This window comes from Sorex araneus, chromosome 2 (genome assembly GCF_027595985.1).
Source record: "Sorex araneus isolate mSorAra2 chromosome 2, mSorAra2.pri, whole genome shotgun sequence".
In the NCBI taxonomy this organism is placed as follows: domain Eukaryota; kingdom Metazoa; phylum Chordata; class Mammalia; order Eulipotyphla; family Soricidae; genus Sorex; species Sorex araneus.
The window spans coordinates 353,343,470-353,370,162 of NC_073303.1; positions in this window are offsets into that span (position 1 = coordinate 353,343,470).

Below are 26,693 nucleotides of genomic sequence, written 5' to 3' on the forward strand. Positions count from 1 at the left end.
AAAACAAACGTTCAAGGGACATAATGAGAACTGGGAAAGGTGAAGTTTGCAAGGTAAAATATGGCTTTCAAGGAGCATGATGTAGGCATAACAATGGAGTAGGTCCGGGCTGCAAAGAATACAGCAGGTCAGGTGCTTGCCTTGCATATGGGCTATCCGGGTTTAATCCCCAGCAGCCCATATAGTCCTCCAAACCCATCATAAATGATTCTTGAATGCAGAGCAGGAAGCCCAGAGCACCACCAGGTGTACATCACCCTTCAGAAAAATCACAGCAAAAGAATGGGGGAAGAAGGAGCAGAGAGATTGTATAGTGGGTAGAGCAATTGCCATTTACACGGCAGACCTGGTTTCAATCCCTGGGATCCCATATTGTCCCTAAGCACTGCCAGGAGTGATTTTTGAGTGGAGAGTCAGGAGTAAGTCTTGATCAACACCTACCGAAGCCCCCAAAACAAAAACCCTTAAAAACCAAAATAACAACAACAAAATAAATGGGCCAGTGTTCCCCTAACATAGACTTTAGCACTAGGAGCCAATAAGGTATAAAGCAGCTACAGGTAGGCAAGACATCAGGGCATATGGGTGAATCAGGAACTTGGAGATTTCTTCTACCACCCTCATAATCAAGAGACAAGTCTGAAATACACAATTTTCTCCATGTTTCTATAAATTCCATCTTAGAACAACAAGAAGAGATTATAGACACTTTTTTCAGCCAAGGATACTATTTGAGAAAATTTATCATTCTGAACCTCAAGTTACACTAAATATTTAATTTTCCTCTCAAGACCGTGGATAGGGGTTGCAGGTGAAAACTCAGGATGGTTATAGACAAAAACACAAATTGGTATTTCTTTGCATATTCACATTGTAAATTGAGGTGATTTCATTTTCCTGCCACTTAGGTTTATCTGTGTTGTTATCTATTTGGCATTTGTCTTCCCAGATGAATTCTATAAGAGGAAGCGTATGTTTGCCACAGTATCCCCAAGACGTAGAATGCCTTCAAGAGGCACTGAATTATTTGATGAATGATGACTATGTGTATAAATAATAGGATTTATAAAGTAATGAAGTCATACTAAAACATTACATTATATTTCTAATATATAAATTCAAATGTTATTATGCCACCACCATGGTGATCATAGCAACACTATTTGCTTTATGAGAGTGTAAGAAAATGACTCAGATACTAGTTATCTGAGAACAGCCACTCTGTTCACAAGTCTTATTGGCCATCATTTCAGACTGGGAGAGACAGCTGAAACACAGCAAGGAAAAAACTGTCATAGGGGATGCTATGTTTAGCAGACTCCTCCCTGCATTGCTATTGAGAAATACATCATTTCCTAAAAAGGATTTAAAACAAAATAATGCATGACATTTGGGGACAGGGGGTGTCAGGCCAATAAACAGAGGGGTTGGCTGAGAAACTTCATAATTCATCTGAAAATCTTATTATTTCAGGAGGATTTTTTCTACCAATTCTTAAAAAAATCTCAGCAATTAATTCATGCTTTCTAAATTTAAAGCATACTAATTAGACATCCATCAGAGTGAGAGGGAAAAACCTTTTAAGAAACTAGTGGCTTCAAATATAGTGCACATAAATTAGCTCTTAAAAAATCCCTTTCTATAAATAAATCATCCCATTATGTATATATTGAGTGGGCCACATATGCTTTTGGATTCCTTAATCTATTTGCTATGATATGTATGGAACATGTGTTGGTTCCAAATATGGATTTTCTTGATGCACATATGCTTTTATCTATTAGTGCATATTTATATAGGAATTATTCTAGGTCTACTCTTTGCCATATAATCTCTGAAGGGCAGATTTTCTTGGGCAAGAACAAGTGAAGGGAGAGAAATAATTATGACTATAAAAATTGAAATTCAATTAACTATAAATTCATTGGCTTTGAGATTAGTATGTTTTGGGCAAAGGGCAGAGTACTGGAACCTGGGAAACTTAGCTTATAGACCATATTTGGTTCCAATTCACTGTGCTGCATCACAAGATCTCTCCAGAAATTTACCTAAAAGAATTGACCATGGATTATGCAATTTTGTGCAGAATAGGAACTATTTGAACTTTAAGTCACCAATGTTACACTATGAGAAACTTAATAAAAATTACAGCACTACTTCTACTTCTATGACTGACAACAAAAATAGCAGATGGCAGTAAAGATCCCTTTCCCCTTTGTTGATAGCAAATAAGACACCTAACTCTAGTGTAAATGTATTTAATGCATGCAAAGAAACAAAAGGATCGATCAAATGACAATTCCAATGCATAGGAAGCCATCTAACCCTCTATAGACCAGTGGAATTTGAAAAATTCAAGTGAAGTAAGATGATGCCAAAGGCAAGATTTAGTGAAGTCTTTGAAGTCTGAATATACTTTGTTGATGTTCAAAACCTTGAGTTACTAATAATATCGCACATGTGTAGAGCACATCAAGCTTCTCAAAATAATCACTTATGTTTTAACATTTATTCTTCTGTGCAAATCATTATTCCCATTTGACAAAAACAGACATGCAGATGTCAAGTGTTTTATCTAAGACAGTGAATCAGTAGCAGCATTCAACCTGAAACCTATGTTCAGTTATACTATAATCTTGCTTTTCTTTTATCTCCAATAAGGCCTGTGGTTTGATACTCTTTCCATGGTTACCTTTGAATATCTTTTTAAGAAGTAATGGTATCTGGCAAATACAGTGGTATACATTTAATATCTAATTCTCTGAAAGAAAAATTAAGTACACATTTTGTTATTTCTGTAGTATAAATATATTGTGTCTATATTAAAACTACTAATGAATATCACTTATATCAGTTTAGAGGGAAGGCAACAAAGGCTGGGTCAAGCCTTTGTTGCATATAGCATTTTATTTTAAATATGTACATAACATGGTGAATTCTCTGCATGTTCAAAAATACGGCAGAGCTGGCAAGCTCCCTGTGTTATATTCCGTATGCCAAAAACAGTAATAACAAGTCTTGCTTGGAGACATTACCGGTGCCCACTCGAGCAAATCGATGAGCAATGGGATGACAGTGACAGTGACAGTTCAAGAATAAAGACACTGATACTTGACCCTGGTATCAAGCACAGGATCACTCTATTTCTCTATCTTCTTATTTATTTAAATAAGACAACCAATAGCATAGTCAGAACTCTCTCCAGCCATGCCAACCGATTAGAAACTCTACTAGTTCTATGATCCAGATTTACTCTTGAGTTTAAATTTTCACAATTTCAGTTTAAGTTTTAATATAATGTCTTGGGTCAGTTTATACTGTTATAATGAAATACCAGAGACTGGAGATTTAAAACACAGCTATGGATTTCTCAAAGTTCTGAATTCTAAGAAACTAAAGATCAAACCAACTGATGCATTTTTGGAGGAGGACACTGTTTCTGGATTATTGCAGCCTTGGTATAGAAAAGAAAGAAGGGGCAGTTTAACAATCACTCACATCCCTCGGACCAACTAACTGAAGGGATCACCAACTATAATGTAGTCGAAGGCCATATGGGGGAAGGGAGTTGCGGGCTGAATGAGGGCTAGAGACTGAGCACAGTGGCCACTCAACACATTTATTGCAAATCACAACAGCTAATTAGAGATAGAGAACAGAAGGGAATGCCCTGCCCCAGTGGCAGGGTGGGGTGGGGGGAGATGGGATCGGGGAGGGTGGGAGGGATGTTGGGTTTACTGGTGGTGGAGAATGGGCACTGGTGAAGGGATGGGTTCCCGAACTTTGTATGAGGGAAGCATAAGCACAAAAGTGTATAAATCTGTAAATGTGCCCTCAGGGTGATTCACGAATTAAAAATAAATAAATTAATTAAAAAAAAACTAAATATAAACAACATGTGAAAGCATAATTGTTTTATACATTGTGAAAAAAGCTTTTAGTTATAATTTTTATTGTAATTTAGGTTACATGATTATAATAGTATTAAAAGTTATTGCACCCAACTACCAAAAAAAAATTAATAATATTAAAAAAATACATTGTCCAAAAAAAAAAAAAAGAAAGAATGGGCATGGAAAGAGAGAGCAAGGGAGAGAATAAAAATGAGAATGAGCAACCGATCTCCTGCTCACCATGCTTCCTCTTAAAGCTTGTAAGATCACGTGAGAACACAATCCACAATCTCAATCTAATTACCTTCCAAGGCCTCATCTCTAAACATAATAATATCGGGGAGTGGGTGTGGAGGGTAAATTGAGGCTTCAACACACGGCTTCTGGGATCATAAACATTTGGTCCTTAACTCATAATGTATGGATTTTCTATAGCTCATTATTTTCCTGATTTTCTTTTTCCTCCCCAGACACAATTACTTACATTGCATTCCGATGCTAGATTGGTTGTATTCACCCAACCTATATTCACCTGGTCCTACTTCTAGGGAATTATATTTAAACTCTGTGGACACATTCACTATGTTTTTACTTCCTATTATAATATAATTACTTATCCATGATCTAATATATATCTCTAATGGCAATTCTAGTAGAGTATCTTCATAGATTCCCCTCTCATTGCTTGCCTATGTGCTGTTCCTCCATAGACATATTGACATTTTACAGACTTTATATTATAAATATTTGTTTTATACTTTTCTGTAATATTCCTGTGTCTTAAATATAGATAAAATATACTAATGTATTTCCATGAATTTGGCATAAAATAGTTTAACAGACTCATTAAAGATTAAAGTATAAGTCTATAAATTAGAGTCAGAAGTTAAATCAGGGAACCATAAGAGCAAAGTAAAAACTGAAAATGATGATTCTATTTCATCATACTTTGAGTTTATTTTTGCAGTGCTCTAAAAATATCTCAGCCCATAATGAGTATTTATAAATCGATTTTGAATGACAATGATAGACAGCAATTGCAAGAAAAAAAACAAATTGGTTAAATGTAGCAGTTAAGTTCATAGTTCAACTAAGTAATTGAAGAAAAGTTATTATAATATAACATTGCAACTGTTATATTCCAGACTTTTTGGAAGAAGGGTCATTTGACTGCCTCTAGGTTATTAAGTGTCTAGCACAAAGAATAAGACAGTCAATACTCATTCTACTGTTAAATAACCATCTGTTGTGTATCAAAAGACAAAATATCCAATGCTGGTGGAGATGTGAGGAAAAAACAACCCTTATTCATTATAATTGGTAGAAATATTATGTGGTTCACCCTTCTTATGGGAAGCAGAATAGAGACTTCCCAAGAAAGAAAGAATAGAACTTCCATGTAATTCAGGGATCCCATTTCTCACTATTTACGCCTCCAAACATAGAAACTTAATTTTTAAAGATATATATATATACATATCTATATTTATTGCAGCACCTAATACATTACTCAGGACATGGAAGCAACCTATATTCTATGCAAATAATTAGTGACTAAAGAAATTGTGGCATATATATGCAGTAAAAAACAATGCAACAGTAAGAAATGATGAATCATACAGTTTGCAGCAGTGGGTTTAAACTAAAGGGTATCTTTTAAAATTAAATAAGTCAGAAAGAAAAACAAATGCTAGCGGATCTTGCTTATCTATGGAATATTGATAGACAAAACAAGGGAATAGATAGTAATGAACAAGAACAACACCCTGACGTTTGATTACAAAACTTGCTACACAATAGTACTCACATTTGTCACATCAGCTGATCACGAATAGTTAATCAATGGATGACTAGGTTCTTTACTTCTGGCCTATCTAACCTTGCATGAATTAGGTTGCTGAGATGTCTTACAACTTATAAAATTATTTATGCAATACATAAAAAGGATTTTATAAACTTGTCACATTAAAAAACACTTAAGATTAAAAATTAAACTCACATGCTTCAAAGAAATGTTCCCAGAGTTTTCTTCCCCTCACTTATTCCTAACTCCAAAGATATCCTCCAATGCAAAGACTCAGCTAACTTGCAACTGTACAGATTGCCTTTACTAACTGTCCTTATATGAACTTCTACTATTATACCCTATAGTTGAATCACTTTGTTCCATCCATAACTTTCCCTTGACAACACTGTGCTATAGAAACATATTTTTTTCTTGACAGTACAAATAAATTACCCCAATTGACACAACACCCTTCTTAGTTCCCAGGCTTAGTTGGAAAGAGAACAATGGAGCATATTAATAAGAGTGAAATATTACTCTTGCCAGGTACAAGTTAGTTGTGTCTTCTTACTTTTATCAGAATAATGACAAATCATTTGACACAGATGCTAGGGGCAATGCAGTTTTGCTCTAGTAAGAAATTCGCTTTTGTTATTGGTATTTATCATGTTATACCTTGTTATTCTTCAATGCTGCATATGTCTTTTGTATTTAACTAAATGAAAATGTACAGGGAATTATCTCACCAAAATCTGAAACCCCCAGAACCCAGCCACAACCATGCTCAAGGCCACTCTCCACACGCTTGGATGAGCCTCACCCATGAAGGAACTGACAGAGGAACCCAGGTATGCAGGACTCGTGGCTAAGATCTCCAAGCCTGCACAGATTGTGACTGGGCTTCCTCCACCCAGCTCCCCATTGTCCAGTAGCTTGGCAGCCACACCCACAAACTACCCCTGGCGCCATGTAATCTCATTAACAGCCAAGATCCAGAGACTATAAAATAAAGCTCTGGGAAGGAAGTGAGTGATGAAGAATCTCGCACAGGAGAGCCTGGCAAGCTACCTGTGGCGTATTCGATATGCCAAAAACAGTAACAATAATAACCCTCATTCCCCTGACCCTGAACACGGCAGGGACAGATGAGACATTACCGGCGCCTGCTCAAGCAAATTGATAAGCAAAGGGAAGACAGTGATACAGTGAAATAGTGATATATTACAAATACTTTGGCAAGGGGAGGGAAGCCATGCACAAAAATAGGTGTCCAAGGCTTATTCCTGGCTCTGAATTCAGTGGTCACTCCTTCCAGCACTCAGGGACCATAAAGGGTTAGAAATTTATATTTGGTCAGAGATATAAGTCTGGCCAGCCATGTGCATGGCAAGTACCCTACCTGCTGTACTATCTCTCCAGGCCCATCTTGCAAACATTAACAGCTGAATTCTCTGAGATTCCTCCAGTTACATTATTGCCTACTATATTTGTGGTTCATGTTTAGTATTTCTAAAAGTCCTTACTCCATAAGGTCAAAGACTCAGTTTAGTAGGCTTACTAACTACTGTTCTCAGAGCCATGATATTAAAGTTTTTGACATTTTTGATGCTTTTTTTCTTGTCCTTTTAGCTGAGACATTTTGTTAAAGGTTGAGAAGAAGTCACCAAGCGTATATTTTGTTGATGCCACTTTGTCTTCCCTTAAGTATATATAGACGTGTCTTCTTTCAAAGTACTCAGGAATTCAGATCTGGTTATGATTTAAGAAATGTATTTGAAGCTTAAAAATCAAGACATACATGAGTAAGTTGCTCTTGTTTTATTTCTGGATACCCAATAATATAGTAATAGTTTCTAACTCTATCTTTGTAGTCTGAAATTTCATTCATTTCCTTAGTCTCTATGTTCGTCAAAGTTCTTTAAAGAAATAGACCAATAAGATGCATCTAAATCCATTTTAAGAAAACTTATTAAAAAATGCTAAATGCAAAATTATGAACACTAAAGCCTCCTATAGTATACCATTCACAAGCCAAATAATAAAATATGATGAGTTCAAAGTCTAATATTCAGAGAACCTGGCAAGTCTCAATTGCAAACCAAAGATCAGAAAATAGGGACAAGGTATCCATGGTGAAAGCCTTGTTCTCAAGGTGTCAATAAATAGTCCAATAGCTCAAGATCCAGGATCACTGATATCGATTGATAGGAGACATTAACTGCCTCACCTCAAATAGTAAATTTTCTCTTTCTGTGCTTTGTTATTCAATGCATCAATACCACCATGTGTTGGTTAGAGTAATCTTATCTTTTGAACCTACTGATTTGAATATTAGTATTTCCTAAATATACTTTCACAGACATACCAGGAAATTACTTTGGAAGGAGGCCCTCCCAAGCAGCAGTCAGGAGATCTAGGGGCCACTTGTTATAAGAGTCAACCAGGTCTGAGAGTCGAATGCCAGCATCTGAGGATGTTGTACTACTTGAGCCCAGCTGTTGGAGGGGCCACAGCTCATAACAGCTGAGGGAGCCACCAGGGCCACAGCCAGTGACACTAAGGGGGTCATCAGGAGTTGCGGATCAAATCAAGTTTCTGCACTTGAAATCCTTGGGCCTTATGCTCTGAACTATTTCTCTAGCCCAGAAAATTTATTTTACCAAATATCAGGACATCACTTAGCTCATGAAATTAAAAGAGGAAATTAGCCATCATGGGAATGGTATCACAATATATAGAAGTTTTCAGTATTTTGATGTGATTTAGAGGGCTGTTGAATTTGAGCTTAATATTCTTTGATTTTTCTTACAAAAGAAAAGTAATTTTACCCCTGAGTAGTTGAATTCTTCATATTTCTTCTACCATTCAAGTCAGTAACATCCAGAACCTTACTCTCAATGGAACTTTAATATCATATAAATACAGCTGATATTCAGATGTCACTTTTTACACTGTATTTGAAGTGATAATAGCTATCTTGAAAAAAAAAGGAGGAAAATTGACTAACTGGGGGATGAGAGTTTGCACATCTGAAAGTTTTCAGAGCTTACTATTGTCTCTGTATTTAGGAATCACTCCTAGAAATGCCCAGAGGAACATATGTGGGGCTGGATATTAAATGAGACAAATACCCGATCCCTTATCATGTCTTTAGAGTCTGCCTATTTATTTCCTTTTATTCTCAGTTATTCAAGAAGTAAGCCTCTGACTCCCTTCATTTTTGGCACAACTGTGATTTCTATTAAACTTTCTTAGTACTAATTTCTCAGTCTGTTAAATTTCTTTGCTACAAGTGATAAAAAATATCTAAGTGTTTGGAGGAAAAATAAATAAAATAAATCTAATGAAAAGGAAGAACAAAATTTATGACAGAATTAAATAAAAGTGGCAATTAGAGTTGAACAAACATCAGAAGCTAAGATGTTAACTCTAGGAGATCAAGAATAATAAAACCAGTCATCTGTTTAAAGTATGAGTAACATGGTCAAAATATTTCTTTTTATAGGGCATATTAAATTCCAGCATACAACCAAAACCACCACAATAATACATAAGTAATAACTTAGGGTTTGTTTTTTTTGGGGGGGTGTAATTTGAGGAGTCATGATTTATAATACTATTTGTGATAGGGTTTCATCCATGCAGTGTTCCAACACCACAACCCCTACCCCATTACCCCCACTCCTCACTAGTTATCTATTAACATTGTATCACTTATTTTATTTAAAGCAGTTTGCAAGCATGCCACTGAGATAATACTGAGGAATGCATTCACATTCTATTGGCCAAACAAGGAAAGTTTCTTTCTTTTGGCTTCTATAGAAGAAAATAAAACTTTGGTGCAATGGATAATTCTACAAAAATAAGTAGAAATACCTGAGTGACAACTAAATATTACAAAAGTCCTTTGTAGACAATAAAAAGATATAAGCAGTGCTTACTAAAGTCAGTGCCTAGGATTTAATAGCACCTCAAAGTTGCTATTTTGGGACAAATTTTTTTTTTTTTAGACAAAGAACTGGAGCACAAGTCTTGCATGCAAGAACCTATGTTCAATATCCATCAGTGAATGGTCCCCATAGTATCTTTCTATTTAACTGGGAGTGACATAGAGGCCTGAGAGTATGGCTCTTGAACACTGTCATGTATTTCTCCCCCATAACACACACACACACACACACACACACATTAAGTCACACAACGTGCCCAGCTTAAAAGGCATACAAAGAGGGATGAGCGTTGTATGCGACTTATTTTCAATAATTATGAGGGTATCGAAGCAATAGGGCAGAGAATAGGGCACTTACCCTGCACATTGGCAATCTGCGTTGGATTTCCGGCATTCCATAAGGTCCCCCAAGCCATACCAGGAATAATTTCTGAGTGCAGAGTCAGGAGAAACTCCTGAGCATCACCAGGCATGACCACCCCTCCAAAGAAAAAACAAAAAGAAGAAGAAAAACAACAATTAAAAAACAAGAAATTGATCAGACCTATATTTCACTATAGCTACTGAAAAAAAAAGAGCTGCTACAACTTAGCAGTATTTTTATTTCATCATTGTACATTTAGAATATGCTTAGAAGACTAAAACAATGAAAGAAGTAACATCCCATTTACTTCAGCCTGACTTCATATTACTCCGCTTTGTCCTAGCAACGTTGGTCTGCCATAACCACCATGTAGAGAGTGCCTTTAAAGAACAGGAGTTAAGTGTATCATAATTTGGATGATGAAAAGTTCAAAATGAAAACTGTTGCGCAATTCAATTGTTGGTGAGGATTCTATTCCTGAGTTGCAGATGGCTGTTCTTTTACTGTAACATCATATCATGGAGTATGCTCTTGGTATCTCCTTTCGCAAGGATGATAATCATGTCAGTGATTTCATTTAACCTTATCACAGCCTTGCTCCTTATGCAATCATACTAGAAAATAGAGCTTAAATTTATGTTTTTGAGGAACACAATATAGCCTATAATACCCTTTCTCTTAGTATAAATATAAATGCATTTGTCCCTATTCATCTTGCTAGAAAAAACTAAAAATTATATAAATCATAAACTAAAGGAGTTAAGACTTCGAAATCTGGGGAAAAGAAGTTGATGGCCAGAGCCCTAGGACTCACAAATGACAGAGTGAGTGATGAATTATCGGGATTTTCTTTTTGCTTCATATGTCCCAGATGTTGAAATTATCTGAAAAATATTTTAAAGTGGTCATAAATCAATTATTGAGTAAACAATTGAATGTGGTGAAAACAAATGATAAGGAAGATAAAAGAAGAACCCAAAAAACCCTACAATTAAAAATATGATTGCTTAAGTAATGCTCTAAGATAGAGCAACAGAATTACAGAAAGTAGAGAATGCATGACAGTGAACTTGAACATAGAATAACTGATAATAAATTAAAATTTTAAAACATAGAACCTTAAGTTTTAATTGAGATTTATAACAAATGAGCTATTGCAAGTTTTCGGAGTCCATAAAAAGACAAAACAGAAAAATAATAATATTGAATTGAAAGTAGTTTTAAAGAAATACTAGCTGAAAGTTGCAGAGTTTCTTACATATGCAAAAAAGGTTGAAATAACTCCCAAATGAATGAACTCAACCCCATGTTAAAATACCACACAGTCAAATTTCTATAACCTAAAGACAAGAAAAGTATCAAACATATTCAATAAATTTTTAGCATAAATATTTAGACTAGCCACAAGAAAACTAACAATTTGACTACAGAATAAATGTAATTGAAATTATAGATGATTCTCATCAAAAATCATTCTTGTCTAAAAGATGACATATTTTTCAAGTGTTGAAAGCAAAGAAAGTCAACTCTAACTTCTATCCTTGGAAAGGTATCATCTAAGAATAAAGGAGGAAATTAATTCATTCTTAAATGAGGGAAAAATAAACAATATATATTTTGAATATGTACCTTAAAATTATATATATGGTTACATATGTATTATATATATGTATATATATACACATGTATATATGATATGTACATATATGTATATATATTGACTTTGGGGCATACCCAGCAGTGTTCAATATCTACTACTTGGCTCTGCTTAGTCACCAATCCTTAGTCCACAAAGCACTTGGGGAATGACACATGATCTGAGGATCAAAATTCAGTGTAAACCAAGTGCCCGAATCCCTGTACTGTCTTTCTGGGCCCCTTAAGTAAAATCTGTAAAAGAAGATTTTATACAAAAATCGTATAAAAAGGAACTTTGGAGTGTCAAGAAATAAGGAAAATGATGGAAAGAGTGTAGTAAGAAATTGATTGATTGTTTTTTTTTAGATTTCTAAATTTTATTTAATAATTTAAATTAAAAGGGTAATGTGTTTTATTATTTTATCCAAACATTAGCCAAGTGGCACGAATGCTGGCCAACTTCCACCGTGAGTGTGGAAAAGTCGGACTGTAGCTGAATCTCACAAAGACAATGTTCATGAGAAACGGACTAGTTCCTGAGGTTCCATTTGCTCTCAATGGAAAGAACCTCTCCGAATGCAGCAGCTATGTGTACCTAGGTCGAGAACTCAACATGACAAACAACCTGGCACCTGAACTGTGTAGGAGGAAGAGAGTGGAGTAGAATGCCTTAAAGAGTGTCAAAGAAGTTGTTAAGAGGATGAAGCTGTTCCTCCAGCTCCAGGAACAACTTTTCGATTCCACCATTCTTTCTGCACTAACATACACCTCAGAGACCTGGGCCCTATGAAAACAGGATGAGAACGCTATTCAGGTATCCCAAAGAGGAATCAAAAGAGCCTTGCTTGGAATATCACGTTTCACTCAAATGAGAAAAGGAATCCGGAGTTCCGACCTACGTTGATGATTGAAAATCAGGGATGCTGTCTTATTTGCCAAGGCATTGAAAATCAGAAGGGCCAGACATGTAATGCGATTTGGAGACGACTGCTAGACTAGATCTCTTACTGACTGAATTCTATGAGACGTCAAAAGAACACCTACGAAATGCTTAGACTTCTTTGTCAAGACCTTGAATGAAAGTTTGATGCTCTTTGTGTTCCTGGAGCAAGCAGACACCATTGTGCTACACTAGCAGACAACAGGGATGAATGGAGACGTTACTGACTCCCGCTCAAGCAAGTCAATGAGCAAAGGGATGGCAAGTGATACAAGTGATACAATGTGTTTTAAATATGTATATAAAATATTTGTGACAAATTATAAATAGAAGGAGAACAGATTCAATGAGAAGTTTTATTTCTGTACTTTACTCAAAATAGTAAAAAGTCAAAACTAGTATGTGAAGAATAATATTAAACAAATTAAGTTTCAAAAAAACAACAGATGAATCAGAATATAATTGTAAGAAATGTTTAGACAACTCTTCAGAAAGACAGGAAGAGAGAAGACCAGGACAGATGGATAGATAGGCATAGGGTATGACAGTAAAACAAAATATACAGTTGTGTATAGTTTACTGGATGTGGCTTTTCTTAAAATTGTGTCATGAGCAATTTTATTACTGTTCAATTATTACAGAGTATAATTACTTAAGCCTATAAGACAGAGCAAACACACACGTAAGCTATGTGGTGTAGCTTATTGAGACCACTTTCATTTGTGAAGTCTATCACTGACTGAAAGGACGCAAAAAAACCGACTATACACAGATAACTTTACCACTTGTCTGAACATGATCAATTATTTGGAAACATTTGGAGCTGAAATTCATGCTATAAATGCTAGAGGTAAGCCTCAAAATGTCAATAATCAAAATAAGTATAAACAATTTAAATATACTAATCGAGATGTCAAAATAGGTTTATTGAAGTGACCTGATTTGGGGCAGGAATGTTGGATCACACAGAGATGCTCAGAGCTAGACCTGGTGGTGCTCACAAAACCTTGTGAACAAGGGATTGAGCTGGGGTCAGCTGCATATAAGATTAGAGTCCTACACCTATTAAAGTGCCTTAATTCTCAGCTGCTTAAATGAAACTCACCTCAAATATTAGAATACAATTAGGCTTAAAGTAAAAAAAAAAACAAAGAAGTTAAACAGAAGAAAGTAGTAGTTGGCTTTATTAGTATCAGGAAAATATAAAGTTTAAAGCCAAAGAAAATAGAAACAGATATTACAGATTTTTATTATAGTCTAACATTTTAATCCAAGATGCCTTACTGCTTATCCTATACATGCAACAAATAATTACTATGAAGAAAATTAATCAGAAATAAAATCACTGAAAAGAGCAAACAAAAGTTCTTTATTTACTTTGAAAATGTAAACAACAATATGAACAAATCAACACAAGCCACTTTACATTTAAGAGTGCTTCAGGAAACCACCTATTTGTTCAAATGCTAAAGAGCACTTACGAATATAGACTAGATTCAGAGCCATCATCTTGACACACTGGACACACTGAACATACTTGAAATTTTATGGTGTGTTATTTCATTACAATGGGGTTACTATTTGAAATAGAAATTATAAAAGAGGGGCTGGAGCTATAATACAGTGGGTAGGGCATTTGCCTTGAAAGCAGCCGACCTGAGTTTGATCCCCAGCATCCCACATGGTCCCCTGAGCACTCCCAAGAGTAATTGCTGGGTGCAGAGCCAGGAGTAATGCTCAAGCATCACTGGGTGTGAACCCCACCCTCAAAAGAAACAAAAAAGAAAGAATGAAAATAAATTGGGAAAGAAAATAAAAATAAATCTTCTAATCTAAAGTAGTCTTATGTTGAATCAATAATCAACATACCACTTAAAGGCGGGGGGAGAAACCCAGAGTCATCAAAAATAAGGAAGTAATAAAGAGTAGAACTGAAAAAGAATTGAAACAGAAGCTGGTTTTGAACAAATAATTAATAAAGTTGAAAGGGGAGGAAAACAGGATAAAATATCAATCCCAAAACCAGAGAGAAAGTATTGTGCACGGGGCATTTACCTTGCATGAGACTGACAGGGTTTCATCCCTAGCATCTATTTGGTCCCCTTGCCTGCCAAGAATGATTCCTGAGTGCATACTAGGAGTAACACCTGAGCACTGCCAGGTGTAGCAAAACGAAACAAAACAAAAGTGTGAATCATGAATATAGAGTATGTCATTGTAGATTCTGTAATATAAAATCAGTAATAATCAAATAACTGCAAACACATTTTAGTCCTTGGATGATTATAATCAAGTCCTTGAAATAAAAATGTATTGCAGTTCACAAAAGGAGGGATGGGTGTTTGATCATTGTGCGATTGTAACCCAAACATGAAAGCTTGTTTCACAGCGAGTCAATAAAATTAAAAAAAAAAAACTAAAAAAAAAAGAAAATAGATACTTTGATTTTCCATAAAATAGTCAAATAAATTCAAGTTGAAATTAAGGGGGAAAATGGTGACCAGAATAAAAAAATCTTTTATCACATTTATTGCTAATAAAAATGTAAGATGTGGGGCCAGTGGGGTCGTACAGCAGATAAGGAATTTACGGAGGGAGAGGGATTGATCTCAGGCACCTATATGGTCACAAGCACACCTGGAGTAAACCCTGAGTATTTCTGGGTATGATCCCCAAATTAAAAGGAAATAAATTTTAAAAAATTTAAAGAATGTAAAATGCATAACCATTATGGACCATTTCATGTTCTTTAAAAAAAAAATTAACATGATCTTACTATGTAAACCAGAAAGATCACTCCTTGGTATTTGTCTCAGAGAACTAAAAACTTAAGTCCACAAAATATTTTATTAATAAAATGTCAAGGTGGCTTTGCTTTAATGTCTCAAGACAGCCTTCAAAAGGAAGAATGGCTAAATAACCCGTGATACATCTCTACCACTCAGCAATAACACTCAGCAATAAAATTAGAAAATTATTGATTCCTATATCACCAAGGGTCAGGGGAACGAAGCTCATTATTGTTACTGTTTTTGGCATATCAAATGCACCATGGGTAGCTTGCCAGGCTCTGCCATGTGGGCGGGATACCCTCTGTAGCTTGTCGGGCTCTCCAAGAGGGACGGAGGCTTTTAGGGCAGCCTCTAATTGCCCTTACAGGAGCTCCCAGTCTACTGAATGCAAGCTTTTGGTCGACTGGCATGTCTGCATGCTGACAAACACTCACATGCCTGTGTGTCTGGGCAGCATTTGTGGTTTACACTTCGCTGGCAGCACCATTGCCACCCCACTGCCATGATGAGGTGGTGAAGCATCGAGGGGTCGGACACGTATTGTGATTTGGAGATGACCGATGGACTAGAGCCATTACCGACTGGATTCCACAGGACGTCAAAAGAATGCCTGGCCGCCCACCCATAAGATAGTGAGACTTCTTCATCAAGACCCTGAACCAATGTTTTGAGGCTCTTCATGTTCCTGGAGCTAGCAAATGCCATGGGACTACACTTGCATGAGACAGGGATGAATGGAGATGTTACTGGTGCCCACTTCAGCAAATTGACAAGCAACAGGATGACAAGTGATACAAGCGATATCACCAAATTTTCCCAACTAACTTTTGGGATAGACCCAAAAGACATTATGTTTAGTAAATTTGTGTGTATATGAAAAACTAACACATTATAATTCAATTAGATAACATTCTCACAATTAGATTTTTTTAAAAATAGAGAGATTAGTGGTAATTAAAGTGATGAATAATGATGGGTTGAGTGGGTGTGAGTAGGAAGGAGTAGGGTGCAGTGGAGAAGTCTTTAACTATTTTTTTTTCTTTTTGGATCACACCTGACAATGCACAGGGACTACTCCTGACTTTGTACTCAGGAATTACTCCTGGTGGTGCTCAGGGGACCATATGGGATGCTGGGAATTATACCCAGGTCGGCCACATGCAAGGCAAACACCCTACCCGCTGTACTATCATTCCAGACCCGTCTTTCACTTTCTTGTAGTTATGTCTGCCACCAATCTACACATACAATAAAGGGACTTACAACAATACTCTATCACTTTTAATGTTTTGCTGTGGATATTGCACTGTAATAAATGTGAGAAGTGACTAATAAGGAAAACAGAGTGTGTTTATTTATTTAACTTTGGTCACAATTAGTTGTGCCCAGGGCTTATTTTTGGCCCTGGGCTCAGAGATCACCTTAGAGAATAATATATGATGCGGGAGATCCAAACCTACATAAGCTACAGGCAAGACAAATGACTTAACCTGCTGCACTATGCCCCTCAGTGAAGGTTATGTGGGACTTTTTTGTAACATCTTTGAAAATTCCTATGAAACAAGAGTACTTTTCAAATGAGTATTTGAAAAGATAAAGATAGAAATAGGCAAGAAATTTTCCAATGTAAATATCAGTGTTTATAGTAGAGCTTGGGATACACTTTATTGCTTAAAAGAAACAGAATAATAAGTTTGGGCTGTTCATTGGTACCTGTCTTCTCTGCACAACTAGAACTCTGATAAAAAACTGTTACAACAATTCATATATTCCTGGTATTTGATACTGGTTATATAGATTCTCCAGAAACTGAAGAACTGAACAAGAGTTTCAGGTTATCAACTCAGATTAGAATTAGGGCTATTTTTTAATGATAAGATGTGTGGTATATATTGTTGCAAATCAGTGTGCCATAACATTAAATGATATGATAATACAATAATGTATTATTGTATTACATAGTGCTAGCCTATGCCCATCAACAATTTGGTAATATGTAAAAATGTCAGAAAATAATAACTTCACATTAATAAAATAGCACTGTTGTTCATTGACTTGCTCAAGCAGGCACCAGTAATGTCTCCGTTGTGATACTTGTTGTTATTGGTTTTGGCATATCAAATACCATGAGTAGCTTGCCAAGCTCTGCCGTGTGGGCAGGATACTCTTGGTAGCTTGCCGGGCTATCCGAGGGGGATGGAGGAATTGAACCCTGGTCTGCCGCATGCAAGGCAAATGCCCTATCTGATGTGCTATAGCTCCAGTCCATTAAATAAATAAATAAATAAATAAATAAATAAAAAGAAACTTCACAGATTTGGAGAATACATTACCTATCCCTGAATTAGCTCCCAAACAAGACCCATATATGGCAAAGATTCATTATAATCATTCTAGAAAAACAGGTAGAAATTGTTCAAATCTCAGTGATAAGAAAACATAGCTTGATTTTAAATACATACACAAAAGAGTTGCCCATGTATCTCACCAAAGATGACACACAGCTGCCACAGAGGCATAGGAAAAAGTAATCATCGCACATCAGAAAGGGATTTCAAATAGCACCTCAATGAGATACTGTCACAAACATAGAAGAGCGACCCTCTCCCAAAATATTTATGCAATGACAACATCACATTCTAGGGAGGATGCTTAGCAAGAGACACTTAGTTGATTTTTCATGGAAGTCTAAAATTATTCAGATACTCTGAAGACAATTTAACAGTTTCTTACAAACTGAGCATACTTTCACCATATGAAATAGCATATATGTTCATGCACACACATATTTATAGCAGCTTTACTCATAAATGATAAAACTTGGAAGCAAATGAAATGCCTATTATGGACCAGAGCATGTTCTTCCCAAATCCGTATGTTTATGTGCTAACTTCTAGTCCCTCTGAATGTGAATGTATATAGAAATAGAACTTTGAAGTGAGTGCAACTAAGATGAGATTTTCAAGATGTACCCAAATTCATTGTGGTCGGTGTCCTTTAAAAAAAGAGAGTTTCAGGATAAAAACAACGGCCACGCTGATAAAAGATGAGGCAATCTACTCGTATGAACCTATCAAGGACTTAAAATTTCTTTTAAAGAAAAATTAGACTTTACTCTTCTTCTCTAAAGGTTGAGTAACATGTCTTTGTACAGAAAAAAATGGCAGAAACAGGAGTGAACACTCTTACAGAAGAATCATCAATAATGCAAAAGAAAGGAATAAAAGTTTATGCAATGGCCATTATTTTCTTATTTTCTTAAACACTCTGCTCTCTCTGGGTCAGGGAAAAGTTTTTCTCCTTCATGGCCTAATATGTTTTTAAACGTTGTCTAATCTATCTGATTTCTCTCTTTTAACAATGGCATCTCTTGAACCCAACAGCCATTCTTGGACCCCATTAATAGTTCCCTTACATTGGTAAGTCCATACATCTTTGTGTCGAAGAATGCCCTCTACTATGTAACTCTTAAAGATTTAAGGGGGTGAAATCTCTAGGGGTGAATGCTGAAGGCAGATGAGAGAGGTGATGATAATGAATTTTTGGACAACAACAACAAAAAAAACTTAGAAGAAATTACCTATCCCTGAATTAGCCTCCAAACATGAGAAACACATCATGCAAATTTGTAGTTGAGCTCTTTGGTGACAGAGAAACTGAGGCACAATCCAGAGAAAGGTGAACCCTCAGAAAAAAAAGGAAGGAACAGGGTAATCAAAAGGTTCTGATTAGGGGGCTGGAGAGATATTACAGTGGCTAAGGTGATTGCCTTGTACAGGGTCCCACCTAGAATTTATCCTCAGAACCCCATTTATTCTCTGAAACCCAACAGGAGTGATTCCTGAGAACAGAGCCTGGAGTAAGATGTTAGAAAACCTAGGTGTGACCCATATGGTTTTCTTTTAACAAAAGTGAAAAAGATATATATTGGGACCAGAGAGATAATGTAGGCGGGTATGGCATTTGCCTTGCATGCAGCTGGTTGGGGTTTGATCCTTGTCACTCCATGTGGTTCCCCAACCCTGCTCTGCCAGAAGTGGTCCCTGAGAGTAGAACCAGGAGTAAGTCCTAAAAAAAAATGCCCAATGTTGCCAAAAAAAATTTAAAAATTAGCACCTGATATGAATATGAAAGGACCACCAAGAGCCTGAAGCTGTCCCTGTGACAACACCCAAATTAACTTTGATGTATGCAGAGAACTCCAGGCCAAGATAATTAGAAGAAATGATATATAACCTACTAAATGCCATTCTCTGCCTTTTCACTCAGAAAGCCTGAGTTGTGACCTCTCCTTAACACATCTCTTTCCTCTCACATTTCTCTATGGAAAATTCTTTCAATAAATAGTTTTCTCGTAGCTTTTTTCCTGCAATGACTAGAACTTTAACTTCAGAACTAAAAATTCATCTCTGATCAATAGCACAGTGGTTAGGGCGTTTGTCTTGCACGTAGCTTACCAGGGTTCAATTCCTCCGTCCCTCTCAGAGAGCCCGGCAAGCTACCGAGAGTATCCCAGCCACACAGCAGAGCCCGGCAAGCTACCCAAGCATATTCGATATGCCAAAAACAGTAACAACAAGTATCATAATACAGATGTTACTGGTGCCTGCTCAAGCAAATCAATGAACAACGGGACAATGGTGCTACAGTGCTCTCTTTCTGTCTCTGTCTGTCTGTGTCTCTGGGTGTGTTTGTGTGTGTCTCTCTTTCTCTTTCTCTCTCTGTATGTGTCTCTCTCTGTGTGTTGTTTTCTCTATCTCTGTGTGTGTCTGTCTCTGTGTGTTTGTCTCTGTGTCTCTGTATATATCTGTACACTCTCTCTTTCTCTCTCTCTCTCTCTCTCTCTTTCTTGCTCTCACACTCCCTCTGCTATTGCTTTGTTTGGTGACCACACCCAGCTGTCTCAGGGCTTACTCCTGACTGTGAATTTAAGAATCACTCCTGGCGAGACTCAGGAGTCCATAAACGATGCCAAGAATTAAACCCAGGTCAACTGCATTCAAAGCAAGTGTCCTACCTGCTGTACTCTCTTCAGGCCCTAAATTTCTGTCTCTTATGTCATCTACTCTGCATTATCTTGTTATGGAAATTCTAACAATTGAATTCAATACCACTTAATAAGTAAAGGGATATATTGTTTTATGTTTATGCAGTGATATAGGAATTCATGCTAAAGAGAAATGATTGATCAAGTTATGAAAATACATAGAAAAGCCTTATAGCACTACATGAAAGAAGACAGTTTGAAATGACTACAGACAGAATGATTGTGTTATAAGATATTCCAAAGAAGACAAAACTAAAGAGACACTTTAAAGAGGTCAGAAGTGGGCAAAGGGAGAAAGGGAGAGATGAACAGGTAGGACATAAGATTTTGTTTTGGGGCGTGAATCATGATACTATGTTTATGCATATCATTATGCCTATGATGTGAGGATTTAGTAAGAGTGTCAAGAATTTTAAGTCAAGTAAAATAGATTTGGCTATAGTTTATGAATTAGTTTAAGTAGCAAAAAATAAATAGTTAATACCTTACTAAAGTAAAATCTTATGGAGAGTCATTGTGAACAAAATTTAGAATGTTCAATGAAGTAAAAATATCTTAGTCTTGCATCAGAGTCAATAAAAAGTTAAAGAAACATATTTTATTGAAGGAAAGCATATGAAAATTTTAGATCAATGCATAAGTTCCCGATATTTCATCACATAATTCATCACATAATTCATAATGTCAAGTAGAACTTGTTTTATTAGCACCACCAATGCCATTTCCCTCCAGATAATTTTCTTATTCCGAACCTTTCTTATTGGTAATCTTTATATAATTCTTATTTTATATAAATTATGGCTTGAACACATAATAGTTTGGGATTTGTTCTAAACAATCACCTTTCTCAAAACTTTTTTTCTAATGTTCTTAATAGTTAAACAAATTGCAAGATCTGCTCATTGTCTTATTGTATAGCTGCCTTATGGTGAATTATATGATGAAAGTGAAATTAGTCTATCATATTTCTTTTTCAATATGGGTTTCCTTCTCATTCTTTTACTAGAAGAAAATGATTTGATTTCAGTTTATTTGAAGTATTATTGTATAATTTAGTATAGTTATCATTCAGTGGTTGGGCATTCGCCTTTCACGTGGCTGACTCAAGTTTGATTCCTCCGCCCCTCTCAGAGAGCCCGGTAAGTTATTGAGAGTATCGAGCCCTCATGGCAGAGCCTAGCAAGCTACCCGTGCATATTGGATATGCCAAAAACAGTAACAATAAGTCTCTCAATGAGAGATGTTACTGGTGCCCGCTTGAACAAATTAATGAGCATTTGTCACTTGGAAATCAGGAAATAATGGTAGGGCATGGGCCTTCATTTATTTAAGAAGTATTTCTTGATGACAGTGGCAGTGACAGATCATTTAGTTTCCGGTAGTTTTTTTTCTTTCTTACAATCATTATTGGGTGGTGGAGAAAGAACAAATTTTTAAAACTATAATTAAAGAAAAAGTATGTAGATTTCATTCTTTGCTTCACACAATATATTATGTGAAAGTCATTATTTAGAAGTCATTCTTTACTAAAATTATTTTCATCTGTCTAAAGAACTTTCTCTCTACTTCATGTCCGCTAATAAAAGTTTAAGTTTATTGAAATATCACAAAACTTCTCTCTCTTTTTCTGTATCACTGTATCACTGTCATCCTGTTGCTGATTGATTTGCTCAAGTGGGTACCATTAACGTCTCCATTGTGAGACTTGTTACTGTATTTGGCATATTGAATACACCACAGGTAGCTTGCCAGGCTCTGCCATGTAGGCAAGATACTCTCGGTATCTTGCTGAGCTCTTTGAAAGGGGCAGAGGAATTGAACCCGGGTCAGCTGTGTGCAAGGCAAAGGTCCTACTCACTGTGCTATCCCTCCAGTCCAACCTTTATTATTACATTAAAAAAAATAATGTATAGGGGCTGGAGTGATAGCACAGCGGGTAGGGCGTTTGCCTTGCACGCGGCCGACCCGGGTTTGATTCCCAGCATCCCATATGTTACCCTGAGCACTGCCAGGGGTAATTCCTGAGTGCAGAGCCAGGAGTGACCCCTGTGCATCATCGGGTGTGATGCAAAAAGAAAAAAAAATATATAGAATTCCAGTTTGGCGTTTACTTTCTTTTAGGACTTTAAAAGTAGAATTCCATTATCTTCTGATAATGGAATACAATATATGGTATTTTTACAAAACCCATCTTTCTTTACAGGAAAACTATTGTTTTGTCACTTGGAAATCAGGAGATAATGGCAGGGCATGAGCCTTCATTTATTTAAGAAGTATTTCTTGAGAGCAAACTAAACAAATGTTTAAGGGCTCAGGGTAAAAGTTCAACCTATCAAATCCTTGCACAATCCCATATAACTTCTTAAGACCCTGAATTATAATTAACCTTTGTGTGTCTCAGCTTTCACATTTATAAAATGGGAAGTAAAACAACATCTATGTTTCTGTGCTATCCCTCCAGTCCAACCTTTATTATTACATTAAAAAAATAATGTATAGGGGCTGGAGTGATAGCACAACGGGTAGGGCGTTTGCCTTGCATGTGGCCGACCCGGGTTTGATTCCCAGCATCCCATATGGTCCCCTGAGCACCGCCAGGGGCTTTCTGGATTGCTTTGAGCTTAAGAGAAGATTGTCAAGCATGAAAGAAAATTCTCTGTGGGAAAAAAATATACTTCAAGACAGTAGGATATCTCAAAAGTTGCAGAACCCTTCAAGAAAATAACTTTGGCCTTGCAGTGAAGATCATGTGTGGAAAGAAAAGGAAGTACCTGAAAAGTCAAGTCAGAAATGCCCTGTGGTATTGATGAACTGCTACCAAAGCCTGAGACAATGGTGTTGAGGCAGACAGGTAGATAGGGAAAGTCCTCATGGTAATGGAAATCCTGGAAAGTAATAACCAACTACCCCTATAGCTGTTAGGACCCACCTGTTGCACACAGAAAGTAAGACCTGGTAAGTCCTTCACCTGATGCCAGCAGGACCAGAGAAGGCTGGATTCCCCCAAAGAGAGAAGCTCCAGCTGGAACAATGGTCAAGAAAGAAATTTCAAAGAGGACCATCAATCAATCCCAACTCTACCCCGTTCACAATATCTCTAGCCATGAACTCTTATCTTGTAGAATGGCACAGTTTTCGCAAGCTTGGGAGAAATGCTATAAAAGCCAATTTGAACAAAGGAAGCACATACATATTTTTCCCGAAGGCATCTCCTACTTGTTCCCATGTGTCTTGGCCAAACACATGTAGTGCTTAGACACATATGTTGCCTGCATTTCCCCTCTTGAGGTGTGGACTTTTGTGCTTTCAAATACTGAGATGTGTGCAGGGGCTCTCTCCACCATTGGAGAAGTCTGTGTTGTCTCTTGAGTGTGTCGCCCTCTCTCTTTCTCTCCCTCCTTCCCTTTCCTCAAAAACCTTGAAACAAAATCTGTTTTTACTTCATTGCTCATCTACCCCTGAAATCCTTTTATGTTAGAAGACAAGGACCCAATAGACCTGGATAAGGGCAATTCCTCAATCCAGCCTGAGTCCACAGCTCCCCAGGAAATTGGGTGGTGGGTGATTAACACCTGTGCTCTACAGAGCAAGTGAATGTCAGATGTGGCTTGATGGCTACTTAGCGGGGACAATGAGATTTGAAATCCATGCCATGCAGGGTTCATAGCAGACTTTCATCGTCGTCATCATCATGATCATGATCATCATCATCATCATCATCATCATCCCATTGATCGTCGAATTTTTCGAGTGGTCTCAGTAATGTCTCCGTTCATCCTAGCCCTGAGATTTTAGAAGCCTCTCTTTACTTGTCCTTCAAAATAATGCTGCATTGGAGGCTCTTTCAGGTTCAGGAGAATGAGACCCAGCTTGTTACTGGTTTTGGCATATTAATACACCATGGGGACCTTGCGAGGCTCTCCCATGTGGGCAGGAAACTCCTGCTAGTTTGCCAGGTTCTCCCAGAGAAGAGGTAGGCTACAAGATATTGTGCAGCTGCTTCAAGGCTGCGCGTTTCTGAGAGCTTGCTTTTAAGTTTCTGGATGCTGGCCATGAACAGGATTACATGGCGCCGGGGGCAGTCCCTGTGTGTGACCACCTAGCTACTGGAAAATGGGGAATCTGGACGGAAGAGGCCCAGTCCCATTCTGAGCAGTCTTGGAGGTCTCAGCCCCGGGTCCCACACACCTGGTTTCCTTTGCCGGTTCCATCATGCGTGAGTCTTGCCCAAACATGTGGAGAGGGGCCTTGAGCTTGACTATGGCTAGGTTCCGGAGGTCTTCGGCCACGAGAGCTCTGCTCAGGGTGAGAAGGGAAACCGGAGCCCATTCCCTCCGAGGGGCCCAGGGGAAGACAGCCAGGTATGCAGGCAAGAGACTCTCTAGCAGACTTTAGCAGTCTTAAATTTCCCAGGGTAGCAGAAGGTGAATCAGGAGAAAGTGGCCATCTCTCTCTTCTCTGTTTTATATAAGTCACCTGGCTGCCCACTGGCATCTGACAATTACTTAGGTCCAGCAGGATACTTTTAGGATATAATACTAATATAACCTTTGGTTCTATATTGTCCCCCAACAGAGAGCCCTGATTAAATGAGCCTAGCAATATCATGAGATTGCTTTGAAATTATAATGATGTTTCTCCAGTATCAATTAAGTTAATCTACTAGAAAACATCCTTCTTTAATTAACTGAAATGTTAGAAACCAGTTAGATGTCATCTTGTATTTCCTAAAAAAACATATTATTCTTTCTGGGCTTCTAACTTACCTTTTCTGATGACAGTGCCAATGTCTCTGGAAGATCTGATCTTGGTGTTCTCCAGTTCTGGGTGCTGCTCTTTGGTTCTGAATAACTTTTAAATGAATTTCTGTTCTCTTTCCTCCCTTCTCCCCTCTCTCCCCTACTAACTGTCAAAAATTGGTGGTGAACTTTGAATTTGCTTTATTTATTATTATTATTATTATTTTATTAGTAAATCACCGTGAGGGTACAGTTACAGATTTACACATTTTGTGCTTGTGTTTCCATCATACAATGTTCGAAAACAGACCAGTGATTAATTCAGCTGTCAAGAGAATCGTTTGGAATGATCCCGGCATGCCATGCTCTGGCCACAGAATGTACTTTGATTTTCTCCTACTGATACTTTATGACCATAGTTCAGCATTTTCAACTATCAGTCCAAGACTGGTACCAGTTCTCAGATAGGAAAAGAAGCGAAGATAGAAAGCCACTGCTCTAAATGTATAGTTAACACAAAATAAATGTGTGAAATATATTTTCAAATAACAAAATAACTTACACCAGTCCCTAGATAAAGTCCCTCGCTTTAATATGTAATTGAGTTGGTTCCTAGCGATCTCGCATAATTCTTTGCAAAAGTGGAAATCATCACTGATTGGAGAGGAAAACAACATGAAACTTTCCTTAAAACAGAACAAAACAAAACACACCAGAAAAATCCTACATCTACAAACCTTTCTCAAGCTGTACTGCATTCCGATGGCCCAGAAAAATAACTACTTTCTCTCCAGCATTCACCATGTTATTTGCCTCCTGCCACTTTATTGATTTACCTTTAATGTATAATTATTTAGTGTGTTTAACATTACTAATTCAGGTGGCCTAACTTCCCATTGAATGAAGCCTCTTATTATTCTCCTCCAAGCCATCCCTCACCCTCTCCCATTTTCTTAGCCTTGCTTACACTAAATTCAAACTTTGGAGACTGTCATTGGGTAGTATATATGGATTGTTCCTGTGAAAATTCCTCAAGCATCAAGTACCCGTTTGTTATAGTGGCCACTCTTCTAAGCACCAGAGTGTTTTATGTGTTAATGAAGAAGACATTATTCTCCATTTGCCAATTTAAATGGGACATTGAATAATACCAAGACCTGATGGATGTGACTTAGAAAAATAATCAGGCCTCTGGGTAAGGACAGTGAGAGACAGATTTTCATGAAGGAGAAGGACTATAACAAAGCTTAACAAAACAAAAAAACAGTGCATCAGGTCTAGAATCCCAGAATCATAAAGCTATTATCCCTGAGAGTTAATACTAAGAAAACTGACTTCAACAAAAGTGTATCATTATCAACTTTGGATCCTTTTTCCCTCTCACTTCCCCCCCTCCCCAGTTCTTTTTACGCTCTATTTTTTAATTTTTATTTATTTATTTTTTATGTGAATTACCGTGGGGTACAGTTACAGACTTACAAATTTTCATGCTTACGTTTCAGTCATACAATGATTGAGTACCCATCCCTCCACCAGTGCCCATTC